The sequence below is a fragment of the Felis catus genome, chromosome D4, assembly GCF_018350175.1.
Source record: "Felis catus isolate Fca126 chromosome D4, F.catus_Fca126_mat1.0, whole genome shotgun sequence".
NCBI lineage: Eukaryota > Metazoa > Chordata > Mammalia > Carnivora > Felidae > Felis > Felis catus.
In genome coordinates this window covers 94021454-94030884 of record NC_058380.1, presented here as the reverse complement: position 1 = coordinate 94030884, position 9431 = coordinate 94021454, and positions in this window count along the sequence as shown.

The window sequence follows — 9431 nt, the reverse complement described above, 5'->3', positions numbered from 1 at the left end:
CACAAGCTGGAGAACCCCCGTGATGTGTGTGTGCTGTTCACCTCCTGGGCCTCTGCTCCCCAGGGTGTGAGACGGGGTGGGGAGCCTAGGCTGAGGAGGCGAAGCACTCGGTGACCGAGCGGACGCAGCTAATGCCACCCTGACCCCGTCCCCAGGGGCCACCGGCTTGCCCTGCGACCTGGGAAACTTTTCCTGTGCCCGAGCCGACACCGGCTAGGGATCACGGTGAGGCCCTGGGCCGCAGGATGACCCACGGAAGCCACAGGTCTTCCTTCCCACCTGGCTCTGAGACCCGAGGTTACTAACTCCCAGCCACGGAGAGAGGCCCCTCCGTGGTGGGCGTGCCCAGCCCTCGAGGGTTTCAGGGCCCTCAGCGATGGTCACTCTTGTGCTGGGAGGGTGGGCTCCTTCCCGGGGTCTGGGAATCGCTCACCGTGCACCTCAGGCTTCCCCGGGCCCGTGTGGATGGCTGTCATTCCTGTTCGTGTTCCCGTAGCTGCACCTGGCGGGATGCCCCAGCAGGTGCTCTGTACCCGACAGGGTCTCCAGCGGGTGCTCCGTATGCACTGGGTGCTCCAGCAGAGCCGGGGTGCCCGCTCCCGGGCTGCCGTGTCCTCTCTGACGCCTCTCCTCCCACGGCCCCCCCGCCCTCGCTGGGGACTGGGGAGCCCGGGGCCTGTGCCCGGCGACCCGAGGGATGGCGGCTGCGGACCCTGGGTCTGATCCCGGCCCTGCTCAGTGCTTCCCTGTCCCTTTCTCTTGGCCGCAATCACCCCATTCTTTCCCTAATTCCCCACCACCTAGGTAGCCTCGCCCCCTCTCCTTCCCTCCTCCTGTTGCCCGCCTGCCCGGTGCCCTGGAGCCCCCGTCCTCCCCCTGCCTGCCTGCAGCCCACGGACCAGCGACCCCAGCCCGAAAGCAGGGCGGCCACTCCAGGCCAGGCCCAGGGAGGCGACGCGTTTTCCGGCTGGCCTTGTGCTTGCCCTGCCGGGTCGGTGCGGGTGCAGGTGTGGGGACGGAGCGCCCGGAAGTTTTGAGGGGTGTCTGCTCTTTGTGGTGCCCACAGAGGCAGGTACAAATTGCTTGGTTTCCAAGTCCCCGACAAACGGGTTTGTGGTGAGTTGCTGGGGGCTGGAGACGATGGGTAACCAGCCCCCTGGGGACGACTGGCGACCCTGGCCTTCCTCGAGGAGGACGTGCCCACTCCGAATGGCTGGCCTCTGCGCGGCCCCGCTGGGGCTGGTCCGGGAAGCGCTCGCACGCCCATCTGACAGCCAGGTAAACCGAGGCCTGGGGGGACTCAGAGAGTGGCTCTGGGCTGCGGCCTGCTGGGGCTGTCTCTGAGGGAGACTCATCCGATGGGCGCCACGGGCCAAGCTGGCTGCGCCCCGTCCTGCCTCCGCCCCACACGCTGCTGGGTCCCCAGAACTCGCTGGGGCCTGGGAACTTTGCGGGCCCTGGAGTTTTGTCCTTAACACGTTTCCCTGCATTTTCATGCCGGGGTGTCAGGACGGTAGGGGCTTCTCCACCTGGTTTCCAACTTATTCACCCGAAGCTCCTCAGAAGGACTTTGCCCCCAGTCTGACGGCTTGGCCTCGTGTCTTTCGTCTGGCAAACAGGAAGCTGAGAGTTCTGCTGGAAGAAAAGCCAGAGGACGGGCCCCCGGCCATCTCTCTTAAAGCGCACCTCTGGGTTCAGAAGATGGAGGGCGGGGGCAGGGAGGGGGCGCACAGTGCAGGGTGGGGGCCCGGAGCCCGGGCCGGTGGCTTCGGGGCCTCCGTGGAGCCCGCCTGGCCACTCTGGGCTGCGTGCCCTTGCTGGGCCCGCGCACCAGGCCTCAGTTTCCTCATCTGGACGAGGCGTAGCCATTTAACGCACCCGCGGTGGCGCGGCCCCAAAGCTGGGCTGAGCCCTCGTGGCTGTGTCCCATTCTGGAAGCCCAGCCCTTTGGTGGGCACGGCGGCGAGTGGGGCGCCTGGGCGGCTCGGTCGGCGGAACGCCGACTCTTGGTTTTGGTTCGGCTCGCGACCTCACGGTTCGTGTGCTCAAGCCCCGCGTTGGGCTCGATGCCGACAGCTGCTGACGGGGCGGAGCCTGCTTGGGATCCTCTCTCTTCTGTCTCTCTGCGCCTTCCCCGCTCACGCTCGCGCTCTCTCTCAAGACTAAATAAAAGCTTAAAAAGACCGCAGTGAGAATCGTTCACGTGGTGGAGGTTTGGGGTTCCCCGAGGCAGCTGCTGACACCCAAAAGAAGGCACAGCAGGGGACGGCGGGGAGGCCTCATCACCGCAGGCCGTGAGGAATCTGGGCCTGTCCTGCCTGGGGCGATGGGGAGCCACCGAAGGGTGAAAGCAGGGGGCGGATCCTGACGGACACTCCTCTTTCCTGACTCAGCAACCGGACCTCCGCTTTGCCCCTGCCCTCCCCTGGGCGAGGCTGGCCGGTGCGCCCCCAGCCCCTTGGAAACAAAAGGCTGCCCTAGGAGGTGAGTGCTGCCGTCTCCTTCCCGCGGCTGTGAGAGGCCCGAGGTGCGCCGGCGACAGGGTGACAGGGCCGGGAGTCCCGGCCGGGTCTCCTCACTGGAAAGCCCGGCCCTCCGCCAGCTCTCCCCGTCCCTGCCGGTGGGGACGGACGGCTGCCGAAACGGCATCTTTGCAGACGCCCTGGAAACCCTGGTGGCCACGTGCCAGTGTCCCCCGGACCCTCTCCAGGGCTGGGGGCCGGCGGGGCGGTGACACGCTGTCACTCACACATCTCGTCCGGCTCCGACGTATTATTTACGTTTCCGCAGCGAGCACGTGTTGCCTTTATCATCAGCAAAGCTGGTTGGGTTGGGGAAAGGACAGAGAAAGACCCCGGGGCCCCCCTCGCTCTCGGACGTGCCCGCTTTCCATCTCCCCCTGTAGGAGGAGGGTTTCAGAAGCCCGGCCCCAGAATTTCTGTTCTTGGCGGAAGCGTGGAACCCAAGCCGGGCATCATTATCCTGGCTGCCTGTGCAGCCTCTCTGGGGCAGGAGGGCGGGAGGGCCGGGTTCCCACACACCCATCTCCGAGGGAGAGAACAACATGTGCCTGTGCGATCAGCTCTTCTCGATCCGCACACACAGAGTGCAGGCAGGGGAGGGGCAGAGAGCGAGGGAGACACAGCATCCCAAGCAGGCTCCGGGCCCCGAGCCGTCGGCACGGAGCCCGACACGGGGCTTGAGCCCACGAACACGAGGTCACGACCTGAGCTGAAGTCGGACGCTTAACCGACGGAGCCGTCCAGGTGGCCCCTCGTCTCGAGTGCTTTTAGGTTTCGCACCTCCCCGGCCGTTGGATGTCTCAGTGGTCCATGCAGGTCAGGGGTGGTGACCCCGCCTAGGGGCCGAGCAGATGTGGGTCCCGCCAGGACCGTGAGAGAGCACCCAGGCTGGGAGCCGGTTGGTCTGGCTTTTCATCTCCGCCCTGCCACCCACTCACTGGGCAACCCCGGGTGAGAGTATCGGTCACCTTAGCAGTCACCTAGTTATCAGCCAGGGGCCACGAAGGACACCAGAGCCCACGTCGGGAGGATCAACAGAGAGAATTTAGTGTGGAGAACTGTCCGAAAGGCGCTGGAAAGGCCAGATGGGAGGCACCTGGAGACGGTGTTCCATGGTCCCCCGTGGAAGAAGGGGCCCCTGGCAGCGGCTGAACCACAGAGGTGGCCGCTGAGACACGCAGCCCAAATCCCCGCTCCGGGACGGAGGTACCCGTTCTCCCAGCTGCTGGGCGAGCCACCTGCCGACAGCTCGCAGCTGAGTTCTTTTCCAGGAATCGCCTGGGTGGAGGGCGGCCGCCTCACGCAAGCGCAGCCTGCATCCCAGACCGGCGGGTGTGGGGCACGGAGTCTCAGCCCCCTTAACGGCGAGGGGCCATCGCGGCCTCAGAGCCTCGCGGGCTTCGCTCTGGCCGGCCCTGTACCCCTCCCCCGCGATGGGTGCTGCCCGCCGGGAAGCCACCTGCACGCGGATCTCCGCTTCAGAGTCTGGTTCCCGGAGGCTCTGACGGAGGGAAGTTGGACGTGGCTCCAGGAAGCAAGTTCTAAAGTGGGGTTTGGGCCGTGCGTGAGGTGGTGACCGCACCCGGTAGGTGACGGCGGTGTGACCGTTAGCACCGTATCCAGTGCTGGACCGGGACGGCGCACTGGCAGAAGGGAAGGCGATCTCTCAGGCGTTCGCTGTTTGGGGGAGAAGTGGCCATCGTGAAGACGACGCGTGGCCTCGGGCGTCATCGGTGGACGGGGAAAACACAGCCAAAGCCTGAGCACGGCTATTCGGCAATTTAAGATTAAGCGTGGGGAGGGGCGCCTGGGTGGCTCAGTCGGTTGAGCGTCCGACTTCAGCCAGGTCACGATCTCGCGGTCCGTGAGTTCGAGCCCCGCGTCGGGCTCTGTGCTGACGGCTCAGAGCCTGGAGCCTGTTTCGGATTCTGTGTCTCCCTCTCTCTGCCCCTCCCCCGTTCACGCTCTGTCTCTCTCTGTCTCAAAAATAAATAAACGTTAAAAAAAAAAAAAAGATTAAGCGTGGGGAGACGTCAGCAAAGATGTTGGACCGAAAACTCCGCCCCTCTATACAACAGAGAGAAAAAGGGGCGGAAGCTGTTAGTACGTCCTCCCCCCGCTGCGCCCCGCCACACTCTGCAAATCAACCGGAGGCTCCCTGCAACCCGGGGAGGGCTCGCTCAAGAAACGTGGCGGGTTCCCAGTAAGAACGGCGGGCTCTGTGGCATTTTAACCCACCCCAGTCCCGTCGCCGCTCTTCAGCTCAGCAGTAGCTGCGGCAATGACAGAATGCCAGAGAAGGCAGAACAGACCTCGCTCACGAGGCACCGGTTCATTGTTCCGACCTGTCTTGCGGTCTCTGGAAGACCAGCCTGAAAGGTTCGTTCCCGTCTCGCCCAACTCAGAGCTGGCCTCGTGTTAAAGACGCACACCCGGGGCGCTTGTTAAAACCCTCGGCCGGCTGCTGCCAGTGCTGCTGGTCAAGAGTTGTGGCAAGCCACGGACTGATCGAGTTTGGGAGGAAAGGCTGGGGACCGAGGGGTCCTGAAGGGCTTTGGAAAGCTCTGAGTTACTCCTAGGTCAAGTGCACATTCAAGAACGCACGCTCAGGGAAGGCTGAGAGGGCCCTCAGCTCTCACCTTCCGCTGACCTTGAGGCTTAGAAGAAGCAGGAAATGAAGACTAAGGCAGAGCTGGAAACTGGCAGCTGAGTGTTGAAGGTTTGCTGTAAATGTACACACAGCCTCTTGGCAAAGACTGGAAGATTTCTTTTCGGCACTAAGCCTTTAAGGCAGTCTCTGTGCAATCAGGAGCGGACCATAAGCTAACAAAACAGAGGCTTTGGGGACAGACGTGACACAGAATACCCTTTACAGATTTAGTTCAGAGAAATCGCTAAGAACAACGACAACGACAACAACAAAGAAGCCGAGAGCTACAGCAAAAACAGATCCCGGGGAGGAGGGAGACTCTGGTCTTCAGGGTCGCCACATTATCATATTCAAAATGCCCAGTTTCCAACGAAAAGTTGCAAGGCACGCAAAGAAACAAGAAAGCGTGGGCTCTGTCCAAGAGAAAGAGAAACCAGTAGAAACTGTCCCCCAAGAAGTCCAGACGTTGGACCTTCTAGAAAAGGCTGTAAACCAACAATTTTAAATATGTTCAGTGAGCTAAGGATACTTTGTCAAAAGAACTAAAGGTTTCATCCAACTGAGGATATCAAGAGAGAGACAGAAAGTATAACAAAGAAATAGAAATTTTGGAATTGAAAAGCACAGTAACTGACATGGAAAAAAAAAAAAAAAAAAGAAAGTCGCTAGAGCAGTTCAACAGCAGATTTGAGGAAGTGGAGTCAGCAAACTTGAAGGTAAGTCAGTTCAGATGATCCAGTCTTGGGGCGCCTGGGCGGCTTAGTCAGTTGAGCGTCCAGCTTCGGCTCGGGTCACGATCTCGCGGTCCGTGAGTTCGAGCCCCGCGTCGGGCTCTGTGCTGACAGCTTGGAGCCGGGAGCCCGCTTCGGATTCTGCGTCTCCCTCTCTCTCTGCCCCTCCCCTGTTCACGCTCTGTCTCTCAATAATAAATAAGTGCAAAAAAGAAAATGATCCAGTCTCGGGGATAGACAGAAAAAGGAATGAAGAGAAATGAACAGAGCCTCAGAGGACTGTGGGATGGCAGCAGACGCATCAAAATACATGTAGTGGGAGTTCCCGAAGGAGAGGAGCGAAAGGAAAGGAAAGAAGGCCGAGCTGAGGAAATAGCGGCCCCAAACGTCCCGAATTTGATGAGAAATATTAATGTCCACATCGAGGAGGCTCAAAGGACTCAGAGATTCACGCCTAGAAACATCACAATCAAACCGTCAAATGGCGAAGACAAAGTGACGATCTCGAAAGCAGCGAGCGGGAGAGCAGTGACCTGAGTGCACAGGCAATCTTCAATACCCTTAACAGACGATGTGCTTTTAGTTTGTAACTCCCTTTACAAAAATACCTGATTTAAAAGACAACTGCCTATAAATAAATAAAGGGGATTAGGAGATCCAAACTACCAATTCTAAAATAAATAAGTCAAGGAGGCGGAAGGCACAGCGCAGGGAATATAGTCAGTGATATTGTAATGGCCTTGCACGGGGACGGACAGTGGCTACACTACGTCAACGAGCACTGTGCAATGTATAGAATCATTGCATCGATGTATGCACACCTGAAACTAATACAGCAGTGCTAATTAGACTTCAATACAATTAACAGTGCTAATTATGCTTTAATAATTAAAAAAAGCTGCATAAAGTAGCCATCATAAGCCTAGGTTGATGGGCACACAATGTATCGAGATGTAGGTTGGATGACGATAATTGTGTAACGGTAGGAGGTGGAGATACACAGGGGCAAAGTTCTATTTTATTTTGTTTTTTTATTTTATTTAAAGTTTTTTAACGTTTATTCATATTTTGAGAGACAGAGCAGAGCGTAAGTGGGGGAGGGGCAGAGACAGAGGGAGACCCAGAATCCGAAGCAGGCTCCAGGCTCCGAGCCGTCAGCACAGAGCCCGACGTGGGGCTCGAACTCACGGACCGCGAGATCGTGACCTGAGCCGAAGTCGGACGCTCAACCGACTGAGCCACCCAGGCGCCCCCAGGGGCAGAGTTTTTATATACCATTGAAACTAAATTGGTACTGGGGTGCCTAGGTGACTCAAGTCTGCCAAGTGTCCAACTCTGGCTCGGGCCATGATCTCGCAGTTTGTGAGTTCGAGCCCCGCGTCGGGCTCTGCGCTGACAGCTCGGGGCCTGGAGCCTGCTTCGGATTCCGTGTCTCCCTCTCTACTCTGCCCCTCCCCCACTTGTACTCTGTGTCTCTCTCTCTCTCTCTCAAAAATAAATAAACATTAAAAAAAAAAAATAAAGTCCACGTCAGGAGTGCCCGGCTGGCTCAGTGAGTGGAGCCTTGGACTTTGGCTCAGGTTGTGATCTCATAGCTTGTTAGTTTGAGCCCCGACTTGGGCTCTGTGCTGATGGCTCACAGCCTTGAGCCTGCTTCCGATTCTGTGTCTCCACTTGCACTCCGTCTCTCTCTCTCTCTCTCAAAAATAAATAAACATTAAAAACATTTTTTTTAAATGAACTAAATTGATATTAATCTGAACTACATTGTTATGAATTAAGATGTTAGTTCCAATTGCAACTGCAAGAAAATAACGAAAAAAAAAATATGGTAAAGGAAATTACAATGGTATTAAAATGGTGCACTAGAAAATACCTATTTGATACAAAAGTAGGCAGTAATGGAGGGACAGAAGAGGAAAAAAGATCTACACAAAATAAATAGCAAAATGATGGAAGTTCTTTCTTATAAATATAGTAAGTGTAAATAGATTAAACTCTTTAATTAAAAGCCAGAAATTACCAGGTTAGATAAAACAGCTTGACCCGGTGATATGCTGTTTACAATAGACTCAGTTTATCTTATTTTCTTTAAGATTTTATTTTTAAGTAATCTCCACACCCGATATGGGGCTTAAACTCACAATTCTGAGATCAAGAGTCACACACTCTACCGACTGGGTCAGCCAGTACAGCGCCCCTATAGTAGACTTACTTTAGATCCAAAGACACACTAGGTTGAAAGTAAAAGAATGGAAAATGTTATTGCATGCAAATTGTACTCAGAAGAGAGCTGGCGTGGCTCTACTAACATCAGACAAAATAGACTTTAGTAGAAATAGTGTTATTAGAGACCAAGAAGGAGATTATAATGCTAAAAGGGCCAATCCATCAAGAAGATCTAACAATTATAAACACATATGCAACTAACAATAGAGCCTGAAAATACATGAAGCAAAAAAAAAAAAAAAAATGACAGACTTGAAAGAAGATCTAGATAATTCAACTCTAATGGTTGGTGACTTTAATGTCCCATTTCAGTAATGGATATGACAGACAGAAAATGAGTAAGGAAACCTAAAACTTCAAGCAAAACTACCAATGAGATGGAACAGATATCTATAGAACATTCCATCCAGCAGCAGCAGAACACACATTCTTCTGCGGTACTTGTGGAACATTCTCTGGCATAGACCATATGTTACAGCATAAAACAAGTCTCAGCACATTTAAAAAGATTGAAATCGGGGTTGCCTGGGTGCCTCAGTTGGTTAAGCGTCCGACTTCGGCTCAGTTCACGATCTTGCGATTCGTGGGTTTGAGGCCTGTGCAGGGCTCTGTGCTGACAGCTCAGAGCCTGGAACCTACTTTGGATTCTGTGTCTCCCTCTCTCCGCCCTCCCTCACTCTTGCTGTCTCTCCCTCTCAAAAATAAACATTAAATTTTTTTTAAAACATTAAATCATACAAAATATGTTCTCTGACCACAAGCTAATGAAATTGGAAATTCATTCTAATTTAGAGGGAATCTGGAAATTCAAATACGGGAACTTAACACCACGCTGTGACGGAACCAGTGGGTCAAAACACAAGGGACACAAGGGACACTAGAAGGTTTGAGGAGGATGAAGACCCAGGACGAGGGGTACAATGAGTGGGGCGCTCGGGGCAGGATTTATGGCGGTCAGTGCGCGCCTCCGAAAAGAAAGCAAACCTCAGATCCATAGCCTGGCCTGCCACTGTGCGAGACTAGAAACGGGAGAACATGACCGCAGAGGAGGGGTGGCGGTGGGCATCCGTAATCGTGTCACGTGCTGTAGCTGCTGCACCGAGCAGCCTTGTGAAGGTGGTGCCAGCACGCTGGCTTGGAGATGCCACCAGGGACCATGTGGTGCCATTCTCTCGGGCGTCGGATGCTCTGCTGGGGACGGGGGGTGGGGGTCAGAATCCTGTAGGAGCGGTCCCGCTCACCATCACGCCGGGTGGCCCGCTCGGGAAACTTGTATTCTCCATCCCACGACTCCGGGCT